At 42.1% G+C, this 25,305-nt stretch overlaps 1 long non-coding RNA gene across 1 annotated transcript; it reads right to left on the bottom strand.

The window, feature by feature from the left end:
• Window positions 1-608: 608 nt before the first annotated feature.
• On the bottom strand, window positions 609-24,855 carry LOC106783333 (uncharacterized). The gene is made up of 2 exons (XR_001381061.3): window positions 24,676-24,855; window positions 609-1,600 (listed from the first exon to the last, which is right to left on the bottom strand). It is a non-coding gene; the product is annotated as an uncharacterized lncRNA (long non-coding RNA).
• Between the last annotated feature and the right edge of the window lie 450 nt (window positions 24,856-25,305).

The following is a 25,305-nucleotide window of genomic DNA, read 5'->3' as shown; positions in this document are numbered from 1 at the left end:
AAAGCCTCCACCCAAAAGATCCTTTGAGGAGCCAGTTTGGGCCAGATCTAGGGCTGGTGCTGGTTGGTGCCAGGCCCAGGGTGGAGCAGGCAGCCCTGACACCGGAGGCTAAGGGTGTGGTACTGACAAGAGGAAGGGGGGCTTGTTGCTGGTTGTTAGTTCTTGGCTCAGGACTTTAAGGGAGAGCTAGAGGCCCAGCAGGTTTCCTTCTGGGTCATTTTCTATAATTCACTAGAGCAGAACAAAAGGCAAGGGTTCAAGATCAATGCCCTGCCCTGGACTCAAGAGTGTGCTAACTCTGGAAGATTCTGGAGACACCCTGGCATGGTGCTTATGGTATGGACTCCAAAGCCAGGCAATCCTGCGTGACTTTGGGCAAAAGCCTTTGCCTCTCCTGGCCTCAGGCTCCTCCTTTGTAAAACCGGAATACAAATAGTAACAAGTTGGGAAGGGTTAAAACACGTCAAGGGCCATGGCCTCTGTTGCTCTGCATTCTTTTTATTCTCTTACGGTGGTGATACATCCAAATCAGGCAGGTGGTAAATATCTGCTAAATGAATCAAGCGATCGTATTTGATTGAAAAGATGGACACAGACACAAAAAAGCATTTGTTTTGTTTTTTTATTAACATTGACGTGGAGCATCTAACATTTCCAAAATGTCAATTTCTCTCGCATCTTCAATGGGCAGACAAAGTGCTCAGGGCCACAGGTAGAGGTAATTGCCAGGGGGACATGGCCAGAGTCGAAGCTTCAAAGCCTGATATGTCAGGCGCTCCTGGGATCCCTACTGTTCGTTTCTACAAGGGTCAGAAAAGATGAGTCTGGGAAGGCAGACTTTCCCTCAGGGGTAAGCAGGAGGCAGTGGATTGAACCTCTGAGATCAGGGAACTGGAGCCATTGAGGTGGAGAAATTGCATGGAAATCCACCCCCAGGAGTGTCGGTAAGAGGCCTTGCATGAGGCGAAGCAGGAAGGTGGAGCATTCGCAAACCCGGCTGCCCAGTCCTCATGGGAGGCCGATGCCAGATTTGCCTGTTACTTAAAATATATTGGATCTGTAGTTAATATGACTGAAGATACTTGGCATGAAGAGCATAACCAATTAGAAAGAGAGAAAAAGCAAAACAACCTGGAAACCACAATCTAGCAACCGGGGCTAAGGAGGCAGGAGAGAAATGTCAGAGTAGGATGTGCCAGTTTCCACGCTGCAGTACCGAGAGTGGAGGCTGGCCCTCATTCTGAAGAAGTGAACACCCCCACACCGAGGGACGCCAAGCCTTTCCAAACTCAAAACAGAGCAGCTGAAGGAGCCCGTGAAGCCAGGCAGGAGCAGGAAGGCAGCATCCCCCTCTTCACTGGGATCTCTCTATTTGACATGCCTCTCCACTGTAAGGCTGGGCAGGGGAATGGCCGGTAGGGCAGGTGTGGTCTTGGCTCCCAGAAGATTGGGCCACCTCTTATCTTCTCGCTTCGGCTACATAGTACCAGGAGCAGGGAGCAACAGCCAATAGGTGTCACTTGCTGGGATCTGACTGTCCTCTTGGTACCAGCACTCCTGGGTTCAGTCTGCTTTTCTCTCCACTTGAGCTTGGCCACCCCTTAAATGGGAAGTAAACAATATAGACTATTATTGAGCAAAATCGAGACTCCAAGGCCTCCAACAGTCAGATGCAGACAAGAAACTAAGGATGACTTTTAGGGCTGGAATTAACCACGGTGTCATCTCAAGATCTATTCTGTGATCCCTCTCAAAATCCCCATTTGAAATATGGTGTCTGTGGGGACGTAGCTCCCTGTGCGTTTGCAGTTGTTGGAGAGGAGGCCAGTGTTTACCTGGCAGTGAGAAACAGCAATGTTAGTTTCTGAGAGAGACCACAAGAGAAAGACTGTGTTTATGGTGGTGGTTAAAAACTTTAAATTCCCAGTAATCAATTGTTGAATATTCAAACCACAAGCCACATTTTGATTAAACTAGGTCAAATGTGAGTTTGTGTTACTTGACTTTTGGTAAAGCAGGCTGGTGCAGCAAAGAACCACCAGAGACGCGTGGCTAAATGCAGCACACGACGAGACTGTGGTGTCTGTTCCAAATGTGCTCTGTCATCACAGTTTCTGTTGTCACTGTATTTAGGAGGCAAGTCCATCAGCTGAGTCACTAGCACCTGGCAACTCTAAAGCTGCAGGGACTATGGCCCAGCTGAGCGAGCCGCTTTCCCTGCCTTAGCTTTAATTTTGACATCTGAAAATACGGGCAGGTGAATAAGGCTTACGTCCCGGGGATGTTAGGAGGATTACATGAGAAAACACCTTCAACACTTGGCAGAAAACCAGGCACATAGTAAGGACCTAAATAAACAGTGGCTGTTAGTTGAGGCTAGGAAATTGTTACCATCCCCATTTTGCAGAGATGGAAAAGGAAGCTGAAACGCTCAAGTAATTTCCCAAGGACACCAGCGTAACAGATGAAACGGCGCCATGAGGCCTGGCACATGGAAGGTAGCCCAAATGTCCTTCCCTAGTGTGCGGTCTAGCCAAGGCCAGAACTCAGACGCAGGGAGCCCACTGACGTGAGAACGTGGACTGCCACGTTGTGAATGAAGCACAGGACAGCGTGGGGCGCGGGGGACAGCTCCCACAGGTTATCAGGTCCGCGAGAGTTCCTCAAACTCGAAGGAGGCCTGAGAGATGAATTTGCATGGAATCAGGGAAGTCGGATGGAAGGAGACAGGTTCTGAGATGCTAACTGCACAAAACAGCTAACAGCACAAAAGGTGCGTGCGAGTGCCACGGGGGAGGGGAAATGGGGTTGGAAATCAGGAAAGCCGGAAAATGGTGGAGAAACCACAAGACGAGGCATGCAAGGACATATTTTGCTCTTAGTTATTTTATTTTTTAGTAATTGGGACTAGGGATGTAGTCCTCAAATTGGAATCTGAAGACAGAAAACTGTGGATATATTCTTACAGCTTAGTGGAAACTATTGCAAAAGAAGTCTGCACAGAACTCAGCTCTGAGAAACACTGAACAAGGGCCCCACTCTGCCTCTGATAGAAAACTGCATTGATTAGACTGCGTCCTCACACTAATCCAGACGTCACGTCACTGTGTAAATTAATCCTTTCAGCTGTACAGAATTCAGCTCATCCTTGACGGTGTCACTCGCTTCCAATGATAAGCACTGCACAGCTCAGGTCCACTTCTGGACTCGAGTGTTCACAGAGTTCCTTAGGTAGAGTGGTACACATCTATTTGTATTTGGCAAAAGTTAAATCTAAAGATAGATCAGATTCCATGAATACGATAATCAGATTGTTGTATATCTCAGCTTGAGAACTACACCACTAACTAAGGGGTTGTAAACCCCTTCATATTTTAAGATTGCTCTCAATTTATTTTAAATTAGAGTAATTTTTCTCTCTGAGAACTTCAAATATTCTAATACTGAGACACCCATTCCTAGCTCAGACCACAGCACATACTACCTCCACAGCGTATCTCTGCACACTGGGTGAGATGATGATAAAGCCCTCGGCTCTGGGGGAGCCCCCAGATGGAACTCGACTGGACCTCTGAGTGACCGCCTGGAGGAGGTCTGCCTGCTACCTTGAACACTTGCCCAGGAAATCTTAAGCGAGCAAGAAACCAACTTCTACTGTGTTAAGATTCTACTTTCTAAAATCTTCTCAATCCAATAACTCAGTCGGAATAATATATTTATTCTGATATTGACACTTCCGATTTCTTAGCTCAAATAGCAGAACATCTTATTTCCTTTTCTTTCCAAACCAACAGTACGGTTAGACTAAAGTGCTTATGACTGTTAACTAAGTGCTGGTTATTATTCTAATGATTTTAAACATATTATCTCACATCAGTCTCACAAGAATCTTAAGATGTAGAATTTTTAAAACTCATTTAAAAGATCAGGGAGTGGGGAGATTGAGGCACAGAGAGAGGAAATATTTTGCCTAAAATCAGACAGCTGTCAAGTGGCTAAATTTGGAACTAGATTATTTTCACTCAAAAGTTATATTTTCACCTGTAAATTTTCAACATGCACAGTTGTACACCGAGATCGCACGGTGTGCTTATGGCAAGGACTGCTTCTTGTTCCCTGAAATCTACTTCTGCTTCTGAAGGGCACAACAGCTACACTGTGTTTCCCTCCCTCCCTCCTCGCGGATGGGGTGGCCATGAGACCGATTCCTCCTTGACAGAATGAAAGCAAAAGGGAAAAGGCATGTTACTTTGTCTGGCCCACTACAACTTCCCACATGTGCTCCTCCATGCCGTTTCCCCTCCATCAGGTGGAAGCGGTAACAACGAAACCCTGGGGTCCCGGGGAGACACAAGATGGAAGCAGTCTTGTTCCCGACTGACTGCGTGAGGAGGAGCCTCCCTACCAACCCCACTCTGAACCATTTTGTGATCAAGAAATCAATTTCTATTGTGTTAATCTACTGGCATTTTGGAATCTGTTACCACAGGCTGCCTTTTCTTAAATAATACAGAGAAAAATACAGTTTTCTGATCTGTGCTCCAGACCTCGTAGGTCAGAGCTCTGAGATGAAGCCTAAGTAGCTGTAATTTCTTAACCTTCTCCCAGGGGAGTGTGCTGGAGCCGGTCTTTGACAGTTACATGCTTCATTCTACAGCTGACTTATTCCTTTAACCAGCTAAATCCTTCTACTTGGATATTTTAGGGAAAGAGTTTCTTCATTTTTAGTTTTGCCTGAATTTTAAAAAATTTATAGACCAACAATTTTTATTGATTCAGAAAAAGCTTCACTTATTTTTTGATACTTTCTTTAAAATTCAACCCATTTGACCCAGGGAATTCAAGATGTGGATTCCAGGTCACTATTTCCTTCCTTCCTTCCTTGCTTCCTTCCTTCCATTTATCCATCCATCTATTGATCTATCTACCTACCTTCTATCCATCTATCTTCCTACCTATCACAGCTAAATAGCTTTCCCTGAAGTATTTTCCGTCAATTTTATTTTATAGATAGAATGTTTGCATTGTGTCATTCCTCAGAAATAACACACAATTACAACACAAGAGTTCAGCCGCTGTTCATGCATCTTAGTGATTACTTTGGAACTGTGAGTGTTCTCCAAATCTTCAGGGAAGGGGAGCATTAGGAGATTTTCAGATGTGGTAAGGCCTCCTCCAGCTTTTTTTTTTTTTTTTTTTTGCTTAGGAAGATTCACCCTGAGTTAACATCTGTGCCAGTCTTCCTCTATTTAGTATATGGGACACGGCCACAGCATGGCTGATGAGTGATGTAAGTCCATGCCCAGGAGCCGAACCCACGAACTCTTGCTGCCAAAGTGAAGGGGACCAAACTTAACCACTAGGCTATGGGGCTGGCACCTCCCCCAGCTATTTTTGTAGTTTAAAATGGAGATCCTGTTTTCTTACATTATTTTATTCTTTACTTTGGTTTTTTTTTTCTGATTGAAATTGATTATGGAAACCACGCAATGATAAGTTTGATTTTTTTGTCAAAGGCCTTGAGTGTTTATAATAGGATGTCACTAATCTGTTAAGAGGCTATATGAGGAGAGCCTTTACTCTATCTAGAGCCATTGATAATTAGTAGAGAAGCTTCGTGTAAGGATAGCTAATGCGTTATAGTGTGCTTACTGCATGCCCAGGTGCCTAGGGACTTTGCATAAATTGAGTCCTTTAATCCTCAGAGTAATCCTAGAGTTAAGCCCTCTGCTTATCCTCACCTCAGAGTGAGGACATTGAGGCATGGGAGCATGAGGGAGCGCGCCCAAGTTACAGAGTGAGTAGGTGGTGGTGGTGGGATATGAACCCACACAGCCTGGCGTGAGGCTCTGTGCCTTTAACCGTCATCCACACTGCCTGTTGTAGGAGGTCAGTATCGAGTCCATGTGATTTTCCTTACCATTCTATAGGTATATTAGTTTTCTATCGCTTCATAACAAATTACCAAATTTGGGAGCTTAAAACAACATACACTTATTATCTCACAGTTTCCATGGGTCAAGAGTCCAGACTCAGCTTAGCTGCATCCTCTGCTTAGGATATCACAAAGCTGCAGTCAAGACATTGGCCAGGTCTCGGGGTGCATCTGAGTTTCAGATTCCTCTTCGAAGCTCACATAATTGTTGGGAGAATTAATTTCCTTGTAGCTGTAGAATTTATTATGGCAACTTATTTCTTCGAAGTCAACAAGAGAATCTGTTTCTGACCTCTGTGAATTCTGAAATCCTCTTTTAAAGGGCTTCCAACTGATTAAGTTGGGTTCACCTGGGATAATCTCCTTTTAGATGAACTTTTCAGTTAATTTGGGATTTTAATTACATCTGCAAAATCCCTTCACTCTTGCCATATAATGTAACCTAATCGAAGATGTAACCTAATTATGTGTGTAAGACCAGGGACAGAGATCATGGGGCCGTGATAGAATTCTGCCCACAATGGCACAGTGGGTGTGTCTGGTCCCTCCTTGCACGGGTGAAGGAGATGGGTAAATACGATCATCCTTACAAAGTGAGATGGTGTTTCCATTAGGACTTCACTCATCAACCTCAGCTTAAAAAAATATCAATATTTGTTAAAAGAAGTTTTATACATAAAATTTCCTTTTCACACTGATGGAAGGTTGATGGTATAAATAAATTACTTTTATGAAATTATTGCAAATTTACTCTGCTGATTAGCTTTCCAGGACATTTTTTAAAATCACCTAGTCACTTTTGTCCTATGATCCCCCACTGGGTAAAAATCAAACTCCATAGTGTGGACAACCAAGACCCCTCATACACTAAGCAAACATACCATGTTGCCCTCAGCTCTTGTCACTGCCTTCTCCTCCAATCATTTTAATCTAAGTCCCTTTCATTCCTCTGGGTCTCTGTGCATGATGTGCCTACATACATGCTTAATTTTATCTGGCACACCCTTTATACCTCACTGCCACCCTGACACTGGTCGTCTCCTGATAGATGCCCTGGTTCTTCAAGACTGGGCTCAGATGTCATTTCTTTTGTGAAACTTTCCCCAATTTCCAAGATGAAAGATAAGAGTAGAAGCTGCAGAAAAGGAATTTGAGTTCTAGGTTCAGCTGGAGGGTGGAAATGGGAGACGACACTGGCCTGAGCCCTCCTGAAGAGCCCTGTTTCATTCAGATATAAGTATGTTGTAGGAAAAAAAACACTTTCGAAGAAAATAAAATGGATTCAGGAAATCAAAGCTAAACTAAAAATGTAAATGTGGGCTTTTAACCTGTTCCGTCACTACAGAGGTTGAACCATAAGACAGTGTCAAATGCGCTCTCTAATGTCTACGACTTCGCTCCCTCTCCAAATCTCCACTAAAAGGTGCCAGGCTTTTTTGAAGACAAGATGAGCATTTCACTCTTGTCTGAGTGCAAGGAGGCTTTAAAAATACCTGGGGTAATGCTGAAAGGACAATGGAGTCAGCTTTGAGGAATTTCCACTATCCAACTTGGAACCGTTTGAGCATTAAATGGTTACGCACTTATATTATTCATAAACAAGTTGAGTTCATAATTCCATGAATCCACAATGCTATTCAAAATGGGAAAAGGTAAAGTTCACAAAAGACATTATAGTACAAAAGAAAATTCAACATAAATAAGTATGCTCAAATTTTACTAATTTTTAAAAGAATGGTGGTGTTGACATATGTGAGTGTTCTGTTTCTTCTATTGAGTATATGGCTCTTTATAAAACATAGATATATACTTTTCTTCGCCTGTATATGTAGACCAGGTAAAGAGAATAATGAGTAACCAAGAGTTCTGAAAAAGTAAGTATACCCAAAATAGGAAGGATTGTGACCAGTAGTGTAGGCATACATATGTAGAAAGAATGTGTTGAAAGAAGATTGATTCCCTGTATTTCCCAAGAGTAAATGCAATCTCTCATCTGCTAGGAAACAAAACTTCTCGTTTAGTTGGACAATTATCAAGAGACAATGCTAACTAGGTATCATAAGTTCTAATAATGCTAACACATTATGCCAAAATGATTTCTAATAAGGAAAGGACAACAATATGTTTTACTGGCCAAGTAAATCTTTAAGAATGTATCATTTCAGGAAAAAAGCCAGATTGCCAGAAGCCAAAACTCTGTGAAAGGTGTGGGCTTGAAAAGATGCATTGACGAGATCAGTGCCTGTGGCTCTCAAGGGAAAGAAGGAGGTGGAGAAGGCAGAAAGATGGCCCTGGATTGAGTCTGAATCACTCTGGAGGTTTCAACCTGGCCCCAGGACCGGACCAAGAGTTAATTGCCCAGAAACCTGGAATCTGCAACCTTAGCTGGTCTGAGACAATAGTTATTTTCTTGGTTACTTTAGCACTGGGAAGGTATGAACTAAATAGAGAAATATGAATAAATGAGTCAATAATTTTTAATATGCTAAGTGAAGGCACAACAATAACTACTTTAATCGTTATAATAATTTGAGTTCCACTTCTCCTGTTATTCTGCTTGTCTGCTTTAAGGTACAATTTTATTTAGTTACTTATTTAGTATACTGCTTATTCTCTGCTTCCCTTTTTCTCACCCTTTTCCATCCTTCTCAATTATTAGAGCAAATGTCGTAGTCTATTTTTTTAGTCACTTTATTGAGGTATGATTGACATACAAAAGTTGTCGATATTTAACGTGTATAGAAGTTGATGGGTTTGGAGATGGATAAGCAGCTGTGAAACCATCACCACCACCTATCCCATAGACTTGCCCATCGTGTCCAACAGTGTCCTCCTGCCCCATTGTTTGTTGTGGCTTTTTGGCCTATTTTGATCACTGATGTGTCCAAGAACCCAAGACAATACCATCACATAGCAGATGCTCAAAAAACACTCATTGAATGAATAAATATATAATTGTTGTCTTTTAAAGGTTTTTGCGTTTGTAAGTTGTGTGTTTAAGGCTTTTGAATCATTTAAGAAAAGTCAACACATTAGACTTGTAACTATGTTGAAATTTTAATGATCGGTATCTTGCTGTTTGAGCCTAAGACAGATTGAAGGACATTTCCAGGGAGAAGGAGGGGCAAGTGGCGAATGGTTCTGAGTATGCGTGTCCGTGGGTGTGTGTGTCCTTGTGTGCATGCACGAGCACATTTTTATGTGCTGGCTTGTGGCTAAGTTGGCAGGCAGGATTGGGTGCTAGTATAGACCTTGTGAGAGTGCAAACCCTCTCTGACACAGGTGCCTCCATGAAATTCCACTTTCTAGGCTTTTTATTCAGACTGATTTGAAGAGGGAGACAGAGCTCTCTGTCCCTGGAGGGTAGGTCCAGGCATTATGAACTCCAGGTTTTTGGCTGAGGAAACTGAGACCTACACAAGTTAGGGGTGGCAGGGATGATATTTTTGGAATCTCTCCGGATGCACCTTTCTTTGCAGGTGAACTAGCTTTTCTCTCTGCAAGCTGTCTACTGCTATGGCTTTAGGAAAAGAGACTACAAAACACCACCTCACAAAGGAAATAAAAAGAGGGTATGTAAGGAGGATATACAGAGAAGTTCCCCACGGGTATTAAAACGAGAGGGAGGTTACCCTTCCGTACCCATGGGCTGCAGAGCGGGAGTGGAAGGAGAGTCAGGGAAGCGGGTTTTCAGTACATGCACCCTGCTCAGAAAGTTCAAGGAACGGTTCAATATTTTCCCTCTCAGTGCTTGGAACTCTGGGAGGAAAAGGCGGTATTGGAAGGCTCTTTGTCCATGAGTGAGGTGATGGAGTAGTGGTGGCCTTGGCAAGTGGCCAGAGGAAGGAGGCAGCACTTTGACTCCTGGGGTTCTGGAAGGTCCCTTCTGCCTCAATGAGTGCATATGTTGGTGCTGAGAAGACCAGAGCCCTGGCAGAGGCCTCAGGATGCCTTAAGAGGCTGCGGTGTGGGAAGGCAAACCAGAGGCCAGCGGTTAGGACCCAAGTGTGTGCCAGCAAAATGTTCCAGAGACCCGTGTGGACCCAGTGACACAGCGGCTGGGAGGGGGCGAGGCCCTCACTGAGCATGCAGAGGCTCTACCATGCTTGCCCTCTGCCCTACCATCCAATCAGTCCGAGCCTCCCCCTCTCTGGGAAGAACAGGGGAAGAGAGAGGATGCTGGAGAGACTCAGCATTTACCTCAAAGGATATGCCTCACAGAAGAGCCCGCTTATAAAAGAAGAGACTTGAATACCTAGTATCGGCAAGTTTAAAAGCGTGCCTTCCACCTCTGGTACCTGGGGAGGTGGACGTTTCTGAGGAAGGGTAGGGCTATGAGAGAAAATGGAGATGCAGCCTTTCTTCATACATGTAGGCAGCATTTGAAGTTTCCACCCCTGTCACCCGGGGGACATGTCCAAGCGCAGCCAGGTGCGAGGGGCGTGACCTCAATCTCCATCCCCATCCCTCGGGCAGGGCGCTTCCCCGTAAACCCCAGCCTCCTGTTCTTGGTTGTCAGGAGAGCCTGGCTTCCCTACAAACTGTTAGCCACTTATAAACTAATGTGGACCCAGACATTCCCCCAAACAATAGAATTCTGTGAGCGTCGGAGCAAGGGAGGCACGTGAGTTTGGGAAAGGAGGATCTCCATCTGACCTGAGCAGGAAGGGGAGGCCTTCCTGTGATGGGGGCCCCTGAGGGGCACCCGATAAGTGCCTGGGGTGGCAAGTGAACTCTGCTGAGCTCGTGGCCTGCTCTTTTTCTCTGCATCGTTTCCAATACCGATTCATGGAGGTTAGTCAGACGCTCATTGCAAAAGAACAGGATTGGCTTCTGTGGGCCCATGCGGAGCAGGTCCTGATGCGTGGGCCAAAAGGCAATGCAGGCAGGTGTTTCCTCTGAAACCTGCTCAACGCCGTTAATGAACAATTTGACTCCCAAATGTATCACAGCAACATGAACAGTCAGATTCAAAAGATGGTTTTCATAGATCAGTTAGACACCGTGGGGCTCAACGACACCCATATCCGAAGAGGAAAACTAAACCTTACAGTGAAAGACTGACTAAAGAGCAGGAGGTGAGGAAGCAGAAATGAAATACTGAGCTGTATTAGGCAAAAAGAGACTTTAGTAATTTCAAGACAATGCAGAACATTTATATAATACAATGATTTCTGGGACTACTCTGAAAAAGTGAAAAAGAAATATTGCTGTTATCTCAAACATATGAGAATAATGTAAATAGGCACTCTAATAACGCACCCCCTCCTTCCTGACCCTTCGCCCTTACATCCGGGATTGTTACAGAGCACGCTGGCTAAGATGTCAGGATGATCATCTCAGCTCCCTGCCTTACTCGGGAAACACGCAGCGCCCTGGTCCTCCCGCTGCGCAGACGCGGTGTAGTCAGGACCATCCTCAGACCAGCGAGGACTGCTTTGGATACAGAAAGGTCGGGTTGATTGTAACCAATATGCAGTTTCCCTGAAAATTCCTCATTTATGAAAAGAGGACTAGCGATTCTTACGCACAGGGGAGGAGGTGATCTCGCTGTAACGGGCGAGGAGCCACCTCGTGCAGAGGGTGGGGATAAATCAGGCAGGTTCAAGAACAGGCCTAGGATCACCTTCGCATTCCAGCTGTTTCAGCAAAACTATTGGCAGAATTGAAATAGTTTTTAAACCATTAAAATCAATAACTCACACCTTTTCCATGAAAGAAAGAAAAGTGTTGGGGCTTAGGTGAGAAGGGAAATAGAAATGAGAAAGGGGGCTTTGGGAAATGATGGCGGGAGGAAGAGAAGTTTGAATTGCTTTCCTCCAAGTGATTTCTAATCTCAAGTTCAAAACACCATCCACTTGTGAGGAGGTGACCTCCTCAAGCCCGCCTCAGTGGACTGTGCGCTCTGATTCAGCTCTGCAGCGCGGTGCCGCATGCGTGCCTGTGCACAGGCTCCCTCACCATCCCAGCCACCCTCGATGTGCATCTGCTGGTCACGGGGAGCGGTGGCCCTGATTTAGAGAGATGTTCGCTGATCCAAACACAAATTGAACTCAAGACCTTGGCCTCATTGATTCGGGACCAGCTCATTCCTCATTTTTGAGATACGATTGCATTGATCAGGCAATATTTTTCTCAAACTTCACCAGGAGAGGAAGCACCACAATTTATCACCGCCAACCTCTTTCAGCGTTTAATTGAATGCTTAACCTAAATCAATAATATAATTAATAAACGTATGTGGGTGAGCACTTTTTAGAACGCAGTTGAAGATTTCATTCTTATGAAAAATGGGAGTTTCCCCCTGCGAACCTCTTCCTGTCCTCATTTGTACCTATCTTATTTGTCTTCCGAATGAGTTTATTTCTGGAAGCAGTGACCTTGAGACTTCAAACCACGGAAGCCGAGAATCTCAGAAGGGCAGCTAGACCTGTTTCTGAATGTCTCACGCCCTCTGGTGGTCAACCCAGAGGACCTGCTGTTTCCACTCGAATTCCCCAAAGCGAAACATTTCACTAAAGTCGTATAAAGGAAGCATTTATCATAGTCAGCTACTTACTGTAAATAAATCTGTTTTAAGGAAATAAAGTGCTTCAACATAGTTTATTTGATACGAAGGATGTGAAGGAACCGCAGAGTAGTGAAGAGTTTGTGGTTGGCAAAACTGACTGCAGTCTTCTACAGCCCCCCTTTCTGCACCTTTCTTTTGAAAATAGAGAAGAAAACGTCATAATTGCACCTGAGTGCTTGTTACATGTGGGCCGAGTCTTCTTTGCTGCTGGATTCCATCTAATGGCTTGGGCAGAGGTGGAGCTCCCTGAAACTTTTTGCCTAGGACAATCTACACACAAAGTGAGGCAGCAAGGGGCTCGACATCCACTGGGTTAAATTATCACTAGGAGTTAATTCACAGAAACGTTACATTGTTTCCTGGATCATATCCTTCGAAAATATGAGCAAGAGTTGGAAAATTAAAAAATGAGTCAGAAAGAGAGAACATACTGATCTGATCTGGGGTAGAACTTAAGCAAAATATGTATCTTTCCATGTATATTTTTTAGCTTTTCATAAAGCAAAATGTATTTAACATTTCTATTTGAGAAGAAAATATCCTTTTATTTTGAGGGGGTGTTAAGCTGTCTCTTTTAAATTAAATTTTATAACCATAGATGGAACGATTTTTAAATGCCGTTTCTTTCTTTTTAATACTTTTTAAGCTTTTTACTTTGAAATAATTTCAGATTAGCAAAAAATTGCAAAAATTGTACAAAATATAGCATAAAATTCCCATGTACCCTTTACCCAATTTCCTCAAATGTTACCATCTTACTTAACTACAGTACAATTTTCAAAATCAGGAAATTAACATTGATACTATAGTACCAACTAATCTACAGACATTATTCAATTTTTGTGAATTATCCCATTAATGCCCATTTATGGTCCAGGATCCAGATTATGATTAAATTCATAGTTATTAAATTCGTATTATACATATACGGTAGGAACACCACAGAAGTGATATTGCGGGTTTCCCAGTACATCATATTGGGAGTCCATGATGTGGGTGTGTCTGTTATTGGCGATGTCAGCATCGATCACTTGGTTAGGGTAGGGTCTGCTGGATTTCTCCGCTGTAAACTATTTTCCCTTTGTACGTTAGTATCTTATGGAGAGATACTTTAAGACTACGTAAATGTCCTGTTTCTTATCTTCTGTTGGCCCACTAATTGCCAACTGGTGGTCTTCTATTTCAATCATTACTTTGACATTTGTTAATTGGAATTCTACTGTAAAGAAGAGAGCTTTCCCTTCTTTCCCTTTTATTGGTTATTCAATGTTTTATGTATATCGGTATGGAGTCAAGCATATTTATTTTATGCTCTGCTATAATCCATTACTATCATTTACTTTGTTCTTCAGATTGCCCCAGATTGACCATTGGGAGCCTCCCTCAAGTTGACTTCTATGTGCTTTCAACATGTGCCCAACATTTTTTTTTGAGCACTTCTTTTCTTTCCTGCACCATAACATGTTCCAGGCTAATTTTATACTTTTCCTGCCCCAGCCCTGGGATCAGTCATTTCTTCAAGGATCCCTGGTTTCTTTGATTGGAGAATGGCGTCTAGAAACCAAAATCTGGGTACTTGCTGCGTTCATTACTACTGGCGTCCTCACTTCTAGACCCTTTCAGCGGACAAAGCTAAGCAAATCGACGTGTATGTAAACATGCACAAATACACGTCCTCTAGATTCCCGTCTGTCCCTCTGTCATCTCTCTCTCTGTCGTCTATCAATCATCTATCTATCTCTATCTATCTTCCATGTCTATCTATCCATCTACCTGTCATCTCTCTCTTTTTAAAATTCTTTTATTTTGTGAGGAAGATTGGCCCTGAGTTAACATCTGTTGCCAATCTTCCTCTATTTTGTATGTAGGATGCTGCCACAGCATGGCTTGATTAGTGGTGCTAGGTCCACACCCAGGATCCCAACTTGTGAACCCTGGGCTGCCGAAGAGGAGTGCCCAAACTTAAACTGCTATGCCACCAAGCGACCCCTCTCTCTCTTTGGTATCACCTATCTATCTGTCTATCATCTCTCCCTCTCTCTCTCTCTCTCTCTCTCTCTCTCTCTCTCTCTATCATCTCTCACCTGATCTATCATCTCTCTGTACTGATACATTTAATTCAAATCCAACACCACAAGGGTCATTTGAGCCTTCCTCTTTTTCTTATTTGTAACTCCTTCCTCTGACAGTGGAAATCCATCATTAGTCAGAGTTTATTTACTTATTCGCACAACCTAACGTATGCGCAAACTAGTTTCAGAGTTACGAACCTATGCCACCCTAGGGGTGTGGAGGAACTTACTAACTAGTATAAAATGTCTGTATACATTTCTTTTTGTCGTCAGGCTTAGAGTGTATAGTCAAAATACTGTTTTTCAAACTTGTTTAGGTTTGTTCTTTGCTTCCCCACCCCCTTCAGTGTAGTTTTAAATCGAGTTAGGCTCATTTGCTATTGCTTGTACTGTATTTTGGATTCTCCCCTCATCCTGCTTGATTTGAATCATTTATTTATATTTTTGGTCTGTGAAACATTCTCACAGTTTCTAAAAGTCAGAGCTGTACAAGGAGTTCCACTCCGAGAACTCTTCCTTCCCGGCCCCGCCTCCTCCTCATCCCTGGATGGAAGCTATTGTATTAGTTTCTGGGGTATCCTTTCTGTGTTTCTTTTGATACGAATGAGCAGATACATGTATATTTTATTTTCTGTCTTTTTTTTTCATGAAAGGTGGCACATATAGATACTCTTTTGCATTTTGTCTTCTTTTACTTGCTGTATCTTGGAAAACAATCCGGATTAGTTCATAGAAATCTTCTTCTAATTTTTTTCCTCTTACAGCTTGCAGCTATGTGGATGTACAGATTTAATCACTCTCCTATGTTTAGACATTTACATTGTTTCCAATATTTTGCAACAACAAACAACGCTGCTATTAATATCACTGTGCAAATGTATTTTTGTATTATTGGAGGTGTGCCTTCTGGGTAAATTCCTAGAAGTGGACTCGCTGCTTTAAAAGGTAAGTGTAAGTGTAGTTTTCTTAGGTATTGCCAAATTTCCCTCCAAAAACCTTGTACCAGTTTATATTCCTACCAGCAATGCATGAGAGTACCTGTTCCATTACAGAATGTGCTGTCATACTTTTTAATTGTTGCCAATCTGATAATAGTCTCCCAGTATACTTTTAATTTGTGTGTCTCTAATTATGAGTGAGGTTAAACATCTCCTCCTATCTTTACGGTCATTTTTATAACTCTTTTTGTGAATTGTCTGCTTAAATCTTTTCCCAATTTCAATAGGTTTTTAAAAATCCTTTTCCCCTCAATTTTTAAGAGTTCTTTATATGTTAGCAACACTACTGCTTTATCTATGGTTAAATCTATGTGGCAAACATTTTTTCAAAGTTTCTTATTGTCTTTGACTTCATTTTTTTTTGACATGCTGAAAAATTTTTATTTTTATATAGCCAGTCATCATTATTTTTATATTGTCCCTGAATTTTGAGTCACAGTTAGGAAATCCTTCCTTATACCAAGGTTAAAGAGGAATTCGCCCATGTTTTCTTCTAATACTTTAAAAAAATTTTTTTTACATTTATATCACTGTTGCATTTGGAGTTTATGCTTATGTATGGTGTGAGGTATGGATCTAAATTTATTTTATTCCAAATGGTTATCTCTCTGTCCCAGAAATCTATTAAAATTACCATGCTTTTCCTACTAATTAGTGATGCCACCTTTATCATATACTAAATTTCCATATATACTTGGGTCTATTTCCGGTCTTTCTGATCTGTTCTCTTCTTCTGTTTGCTTATTCATGCATCAGTGCCACACTGTTTTAATCATAAAGACTTTATAGTATGTTTTATGTCTGATAGAGCTGCTTCTTCCTCATAGTCTTTCTTTTTTACTGTGTTCTTATCTATTCTTGTGTGTTTGTCCACATGATTTTTAATATCAATTTGTCTACCTCTGTAAAAAAGCTTATTCATGTTTTTATTGGGATCATGTTAAATTTTACATTAACCTAGAGAGAATTGACAATTTCTGATACTGAGTCATGCTATCCCAAAACTGGAAGTATCTTTTCAAGTGTCCTTTTATAGCTTTCAGGAACATTTTCATCAGATAGTTTGTGCACCTTTTAAGTTTATTCCAAAGTTTTTAATCTTCTTGGTGGTAATTATAAATGAAAATTTTTCTATTATCATTCTTCTAATTATTATTTATATATATGAAAAATAATTCCTGTATGTAGTGTTGTTATCTTGCTATTTTAACTTATTTTATCATTTTAATTAATGCTTTTTCTTGACTTGAACAGGAAATAAGTTTTTATTGTGTTAAGCCTTTGAGATTTGGTTTATTTTTGATAGTAATTAGCCAATTCTAACACAAGACAGACATAATTTATCCCCATCTTAAAATAAAGAAATGGAGACCAGTGATGTTGACAGAGTCACCCAAGGTCACAGAGAGAACAATGGGTAAACTTGTCTTTTTAATCAGGATCCTGCACTATTAACCAGTGCATAACACTCCCTATTCAAGATATGGATTCCCTGACAGTCTCTGGGAGTTTCTATCTGAAAAAGAGACGAAGTGAGTTGCTTCCTCATCCTCCTCTTCTTTGTCTCCTTGGCAGCCGTGTTCTTGGCCGTCGGGAGCTGAGTGGTGTGTACGCAGACTCTGGATGGGTGACGCCCTGCAGTGGAGCATCGCTTACATCCATCCACAGGTGTAAGAGAGAGCGAGTTCACTGCACGTTCTGGACACAGAAAACTACGCAGGTTTTGTAGCTACGAAATTCATAAAAGCCCAGCTCTGGCCCAACGTCCAATTTGTTCGTGGTGTGCAGCCGGAGTGATCTTTCAAAAATGAGAATAGTTCAATGTCACCTGCCTTCTTTAAATCTTTCAATGAATTCGTGTGGGTCTCAGCGTAAAGGCAGAACTCCTTCACCTGGCCTCTGCTTCGCTCTGCAGGCTCAGCTCCACCCCCGCTTTCCACACTGCACTCCAGCTGCGCTGAAGTACCTTCAGTCCTTCATCCTTCTGCATCCCGTTCAGACAGCATCCCCTCCAGGACGCCTTTCCTGATCCCCTGCCTCGTATACCCTCCAACCCTTCTGTAGCGCCTTGTCCCAACTTTTACCACACTGCATTTTGATCACTTATGTATCGTCTGTCTTATAAACTCAGGAGGGCACAGACTGTGTCTTTTCATTTTGCATTCCAGATCCCACCTCCATGCCTCACACGTGGTAGGCACTTAATATATATTTGTTGAATGAGTGAGTGAGTGAATGAATATTGTTTTCTTTCTTTTTTTATTTCATGGCATACTCTTACCTCTTCTTTAGAATATTTTCTTCTTTCCTACATGGCAAATGATTTTCCTACATCCTTAGGATTGTCACCATCATAAGCTGTGGGCTGTGATGAACTTTACAAACTTGAGAGAGAAACCTTAAATCAGTGATCTAAGATTTGTTTTTTAAATAATCAACTGACATGTTTTTTCTTACTACTTCCTTTCTTTTCCCTATGGGAATGATTTGCAGTTGTCATTGGGATGAATAATCCCTGGTCTTTTATAAAATGCAAACCTGAAAACGTTCTTTGAAAACGTTCTAAAAGGCATCACTTTCTGTCAAAGGCCTGGTCTGACTCTGGCAATCAGTATTTTCCAAGGATCAGTTGTATTCTCTGAACTATTTTTCTTGGCATTTGGCAGGAATAAAAGGTATTGTTTATGGAGCTCCATCTATATGTTAGACACTCTTCTGAGCGTATACACGCAGATTATTTCCTGAAGCAGATTTAATTTCAACGTTCTACAGATGAAGAAAATGAGACATACAGGTGTTAAGGAACTTGCCCAAGGTGCCTTAGACCCAGCCAGAAATAAAAGGAACTGAGACTGGATTTCAGGGGAGCTGAATCCAGAGCCCACAGTCTAAGGCTGCAGTGCACCACTTTCTTCATCGCTACCTCACCCCACTGGCCCTCTTGGAATATGTAATGTTGTTTGTGCCACATGTGTGTCTATTTTATCTCCCAAATAAGATCGTAAGATCCTTCTTTAGAGGGAGTCTTATCTCTTTAGCCTCCACATTATCTAGCATAGTGTAGACACGTACATTGTGGGTCCATTTCATAAACATGTGCTCAATTGTTTTGAAAGTTTGTTTAAATTCTCCCCCTGCTCTTAGGAAGTTGTATGTAGGGGTTTTAGGAAGTTAGGATAAAGAAGCATATTTTAAAAATTCTCAAAATTTGTTGATCCAGGAAATGAATTTATGATGGTGATTATAACAGACATAATAGGAACTCCAGAAGGGGAGGCGACCCCCTGACGTCAGCCATCCCATGCTCTCTTCCCTGCTTCCAGATGGATGGAATGATGCTTCGACAGGTGCTAATAAAACGGGCTGCCTTGTGAGCTATTTGCTATGCACGAACACTGGCCAGTAACGCCTTCGTTTAACTCATTCTCTTTCATAGCTTCTCCCGAATGTCATGGTTTATCTTTGAAGGGGGAGCAGGAAGCTTGCTGTCACACCCCCATCTCAGCTTGTGTACCACAACTCTCCTATAACAATGCATGCCTTCCTTAGCAGGAATGCCTCCCAATGCTCAGGGCATTAAAAGACTCCCCCCATGCCACAATAGATGGGGTTTTGGGAAGACACAGTGGAACCAACCGTGAGCCCCAAGAAAATAGTCACTTTTCATTGCCAAGACCCTCTGTCTTTCATGCAAATAGATCCCAGAAGTCTACCAACCTTGACTGGACATATCCAAATTCACTGAACGTATATTTACAAAATATATCTGGAAACAATTCCATTATTATTCTCCCAAATCTATGTCAAACTCAAGGAAGCAAAAAGAAAATAATTGTATATATTAAATTTCTTCATCAAAGCTTCTATAGCATAAGACCAAGTCTTCCTAGAACTTTTGTCACATTATATTTTTTAATTAATAAGTACTTTTTGTCCTAATCATTTTGGATTACAAAAATAATACACGTTCGCGGTAAAACTACTGAAAACCAGAAATACATTTTTCAGTGTTTAATAATTCTCAGTTTCTTCACTTAAAGATGCCAACTGTTAATATTTTGGTATATTTCCTTTGTCTAGACAGACAGATGGATAACTAGATTGCAAAATAGAAACATAACTGCTCTTGATATGTATATATATATCTCTATATATACTCTTGCATATATAGAGATATATAGTTTATTTCCACTGACTGAACCTATCTCGTGAACATTTTTCAGACCAATTAAGATTCTTCAATGAACTTTTTAAAAAGGCTTTATAATATCTATTGGACAACTACATGATGTTCTATTTAATGATCTGACATTGTTGGCTATTTTGATGCTTTCCCTGGGATAAACACCAGACTGCTCTTCCAAATCTGTGTGAGTAAGAGAGGACAGTGCATCACGAACTGCTTAAAGACAGAGGGAGATTTGCTAAAGGAATGAAGCAACTTTTATCTCCCCAGTAAAGTCCTGGAATTAAAAAATAAAGAAAAAGAAATTCTTTTTTTAAAAGGCCGCAGAGTCTAGCTGCTTATCTGAGCTTTATCAACGTGATTCAAGTACACCAGCGGGCTCCTGGCTGTGTCTGAAATCCCTCAGCACCATACGAGGCAGAGAAGTGACAAGAGTACGTCTCCATAGAGCCTCGGCTGCTTCGTTTTCTTATGCCAAGCTGCTAACATCACACGTATGAAGTTACATGCAGTATGTTGGCTGTTTGCAATGGTTATTAACTATTGGGAGGACTAAAGGGAAAGAAAATTGGAGAGAAAAATCAAGAGATGTTTTCTGAACCTTAAAATTTGCACAGCAATATTACCTCTACTTATGCAAATAATTTACCTTTTCTCTGTTACTGTGCAAAGTCAACACCTCCTTAGACATATATTTACTCAGAGAAAAATGATGACTAATTTGTCAGCCAAAATATCAACTAAAAGGAATAAAATTAGTCCTAAAAGACTAGATTGGGGGATGTAACAAGAGAAATAAAGGAAAAACTTCACTTTAGTATTCTGTAAAATGGAGAGTGCAAGGCTTTTATAGCATGAAAATACAAATTAAAATATTATATACTCTTTATACCTATCAACTTAAAAAGGATTCAAGTGCTGAGTGCAGACAAGGATGTGGAGAAATGGACGCTCACGCGGTGCTGGGCAGCACAGAGCAGTTTTGTAGTGTCTCGTAAAGCTGGAAGTACAGATGCCTTCCTATGGAGCCCGGGGAAAGCCAGAAAAAAACTAAGGTGTTTTGGTTTGTTTTGATTTGTTTTTTAACATAATGAGATATAAATGATGATAAAACTTCAAGGTCAAAACGTCCTGCGTGCTTGCTAAGGCTGGGGAGAGAGAAAGACTAGAGCGCTGGTGTACAAGGGAGGGGCAGGGGGCCTCTCCATCGGGCACAGATAATAAGGGCTGCATTGTCTGCAGGGAATTTAAAAACAGAAATAGAACCAATGGAAAGTCAGTCTGCTTTCTTATTATCACCACATGCCGACATTTCTAAACGGTATTCCTCCCTGAAAAACAGTCTCTTGTTTGTCTAAGAGCACCTGGACGATTGCTGCGGTTGTTGCATGTTTTTAAACTACTTTATCCTTTAATTGCCGTTGTTTTCTACGTGGAAGTTACTTCAGAGAGTTTTCGGTTATGTGGTCAAAATCTCCGACACGCATGGACTCGGCTACATAATAGCTCAGGGGTAATTGGGTTGAAGGGAGGTTTTCTAGAACAAAGTAGATTTCACCAAATTGGTAGGTAAAGGGAAGGAGTCAGTGGAAAGGGAAGGATCGAAGAGAAGGGGTGGTGTGTAATTCACGCGTCAAATTCTTAGGCTTTTGCAGTTGTAGCTCCCTTTTGTTCACACCCTTGGGAGACTCTGGGCCTGCCTGTGACTCTGCCTGACCGATGGGACAATAACAGGTGTGATGCAGACAGACACTTGTGAAGTGCTTGCTGTGTGCAAGGGGCTTGCTCTCTTTTGTAGCCTGTGAGGGATCCTGCAGTTACTACCACATGAACAGGCCCACGCTAGACTTTCGGTTGATGAGTGGCACAAGGCTTAGCCACCTTTGTCACCCCAGCTGACATCAGGATAATTGCCAGATATGTGAGTAAGGCCCAGACAAGCCTTCAGCTGGTCATTGAAGTACGAGTGAGTACAGCTGAGGTTAGCCAATCCTGGCCCATATGAGCAGAACCATCCAGCTTTCCTATAAACTTGAAAGCAATGATACATGGTTGTTGTTTGAAGCCACTAAGGTTTGGGATGGTTTGTTACACAGCAAAAGTTAACTGATACAAGGTCCTTGAGTAGGTGGATGAGATTGGGATGGAAGGCAGAGGTAAAAGGGACAGATTAATCTTAGATAGCAGATAATATACATATATCTATGCTCCAATTTCCCCCACACACTCCTCCCCCACTTCCCCTAGGGTCAGGAGAAGGAATGCAGGCTCTGAAGTGAGACTATCTAAATTCAAATCCTGGCTTTGTTCTTTACTGGCTGAGTGATCTTGGGTACACATCTCATTCATCTGTAAAATAGGGATTTACCTGATAAAGTTGTTGAAGAGATCAAGTGGCATGTATGTAAGGGCCTGGTTCATAATAAACACCTTTTAAATGCTAGCTAAGTGGGTGCCTGAGTGAAGATACATTTGAGATGAAGTGATAGGGAAAGTTGAGGGCATGTGTATTGGCCAACATCAAAATCCTCAAGAATGTAGGATGTACAATATCTGCAGAGAGCAAAAGAGCAATAAAAATTTGAAGATAAAGAAAATGAATGGTGGTGAAAATATTGAGGTGATTATAGAGGAATTTCAAAAAATGGTTAAGGAGCAGTGATAGTCCAGTTGAGGTTAAAAAGAGCAATTTTGGGGGGACACGCTTAGCACAGTTCTGATTTCTACTACTGTGTTCAGTAGCTCAGGAGTGTAATTCGGGAGAGCAAACAATGAGATTGTTGAATGGCACGGGATGTGGCAGATCAACAAAGAAAACGTGGGATCTAGGGAGCTGGTGCTAGGAGTGGTTGGCTGTGGGGTCTGAGTGGGCCTGGATGAAAGAGAGGGACCGTCAAGGAACTGAATGACTGAGAGAACAGAATGGGGTCAAAGGGCAAGGAGCAGGAGTCCTACAGACCTACTTGGAGGTGGGAAGCTGCGCTTTCTTAGTCGGTGGATCGTATCATTCTCTCCTTAGTGACTTGTTCCAGTGCCTAGAGCCAATGGTCTTGTTAGCCTCTGATTTTGTGTAGTTTTCTTTCAGGAGAACTTATTTTCTGAACTTCATTAAGGGACAACAAACTAGTTAAAAGAGACCTCTGGGTTTAGAATCCAGCCCATCTTGATGGCTCTCCTCTGAGGATGCTGTGCCTATTGGATCACCTGTCTTAGCTACTAAAACTTTTCCACACATGATCGGTATTAACTGCATGTCAAGGCAACAGGAAACGGGATTTTCTCTAGCACTCAGGTGTGCATCCAGTGGTCGGTCTGAATCTAGCATAGTCGAGCATCCTCTGGTGTCCCGAGTGAGCCTGTGAACTCCTGCCCCTCCTCTTTGCCTTCTTAGAATCTTAGATTTTTCCAGATCTGGCCCCATCTCTCAGCCCCATGGGGTCATTCCCAGTGCACCCAGCCTTACGTAACGTCTTCCTTCTCAGAACCACTGGAGCAGCTCATTTGACACTTAGCACGTGATACCTTTATTCCAGTTTTCTTAAAACCTAAGGGTCAATACATTTTCAAGCTAGAAGAGGTTTCAGAGATCACCTAATCCAACTCCCTGAGAAAATTGAAGCCCACAGACACTTAGTAAGTGACAGAACCAAGACTGGAATCCACCCTGCCCGTGTCGTTATTGGGTGATCTTTCTACTGTGTTAGGTGTAGATCCTGAGAGCACATCAGGTGCTTCAGGAGAAGGACCCCGAATCTCTAGCATTTACGTGTTGGGATTCTCAACAGATCTCCATCCACAGTGACCTGGCGCATTACCAAACCACATGAGACAGCTGAAAGAGGAATCAATTCTTGTGTAGAGCAGATTTTCCAGTTAAAAAAATCATTAATGATTTCAAACCCTTCAATGTATAAAGTTTTCCAAATAAAATGTATCAAAGTTTTCATTTGTTATATAAGATGTTCAGGAGTTTCCATCTTTGTTCCTACAAGCAAAATGAAGTGAATCACTCAGCTTTGTTCCCTTAATTCACTGCTAAGGGTGGTCTTCTCTAAGATGTGCATGGACCACTTCTCATCAGTGTAGCTTATAGGGGCTTGTTTGAATCCCACAAAGGAAAATTCTCCCATCTGGCCCTTTTGCCAGTTAACTGGAAGAAGCTTACCTTTGTGGTTATTCATTTTAATTTCATTTCAGAAAAGAAAAAGCATCAAGGAGTCCATTTAATAAACAACAACATTTATGCAATTTAACTTAATTTGGCAATACGGATTGGGAAAAATTGGAAGAAAACAAGGGAAAATAAAAGAACACATATTGGGAGATGAACAAGTAGTGTTACCAGAAATACCAATTTTCCCTGTTTTGAATTTGATATCATAAAAACATCAATCTACTATCCAAGATTATCCAGCACCTATGATGTATGGCCCGGTACTCATCACCTCCAACAACTTCTTCTCTGAACCCATTTGAAAGGCGAGCACAGAGCCTGGCATTCTCATTCCAGCTAGTCCGCCTGTGACCGTGTTAAGAAGACATTCCCCAGAATAGTTCAGTCGACGGTTACTGTGAACATTGCCACAATTTCACCAATGCTCTATGTGTTCATTTCAGGGTGGTGGTTCTGAAATCTCAGGAAAGGCTTGTGAGCTTCCTGAAACAGAAGAATTCTTCCAGTAATTCTACCCCTGGGCTCAGTTTGGGCATTCCAGCCATACAGACCTCCTTCCTGCTCTCCACCTCAGCCTTCCTCCTTGCTCTCCTTCCCTCAAGTCAAAGAAATGACAACCACCACCCACTTGTAGCCAGTTCTCCTAATTCCACCCATGAGAGCCAAAAACCTAAAGAAAACACATTAATTTGTTTAAAAATGTCACTTGCGAACAGCAATTTTCACAGAATGTTCTCACCCTCTCGGTGCTGGTCCGCCGTGTATTTTCCTTCCAGACCTGTTCTTCCCCAAATGACTACAGCGTTTGCTGGCATTTCTGTGAAAGTATGTTCAAGCCCTCTTTAAGAGTCAGAAAATCTCCCTGAATTTGCAGGCAGCTTCCTGTGGGCTCACATTTTGCAGAATGCGTGCTTGGTGTGAGAAGGTGGGCAAGGTGTTTGAAAACAGGAAGCAGCTGTGAATGTGCGACTTCGTTCCTGGAAGCAGAGGTCTCCCCCTGAGATGGCTGTAGAGGTTTCCTGCCGTTTCACCTGGGAGCTCTTCTGCAAGGACTTTAAGGGCTTCCAATGGGCAGGATGGTGCATCCGTGGGCGTGGTGCAAATCCACAGCTTTTCTATTTTTTCCATGCAGGTTTCTCTTTTTGCTGAACATATTGCTATGCATGATGGTGAAGGTAGGCTTTTTAAAATTATTATTATTGTGCTAAAAATCACATGACATGAACTCTACCTTTTTAACAAATTTTTAAGTGTACTGTATAGTCCTGTTAACTACAGATATGATAGTGTACAGCAGATCTCTGGAATTTTTCATCTTGCGTCACTGAAACTTTATACCCATTTAACAACAACTTCTGATTTCCCCCGC

The sequence above is a fragment of the Equus caballus genome, chromosome 6, assembly GCF_041296265.1.
Source record: "Equus caballus isolate H_3958 breed thoroughbred chromosome 6, TB-T2T, whole genome shotgun sequence".
NCBI lineage: Eukaryota > Metazoa > Chordata > Mammalia > Perissodactyla > Equidae > Equus > Equus caballus.
Note: the sequence above shows the minus strand (reverse complement) of the source record. Positions and strands in the feature narration are given on the sequence as shown.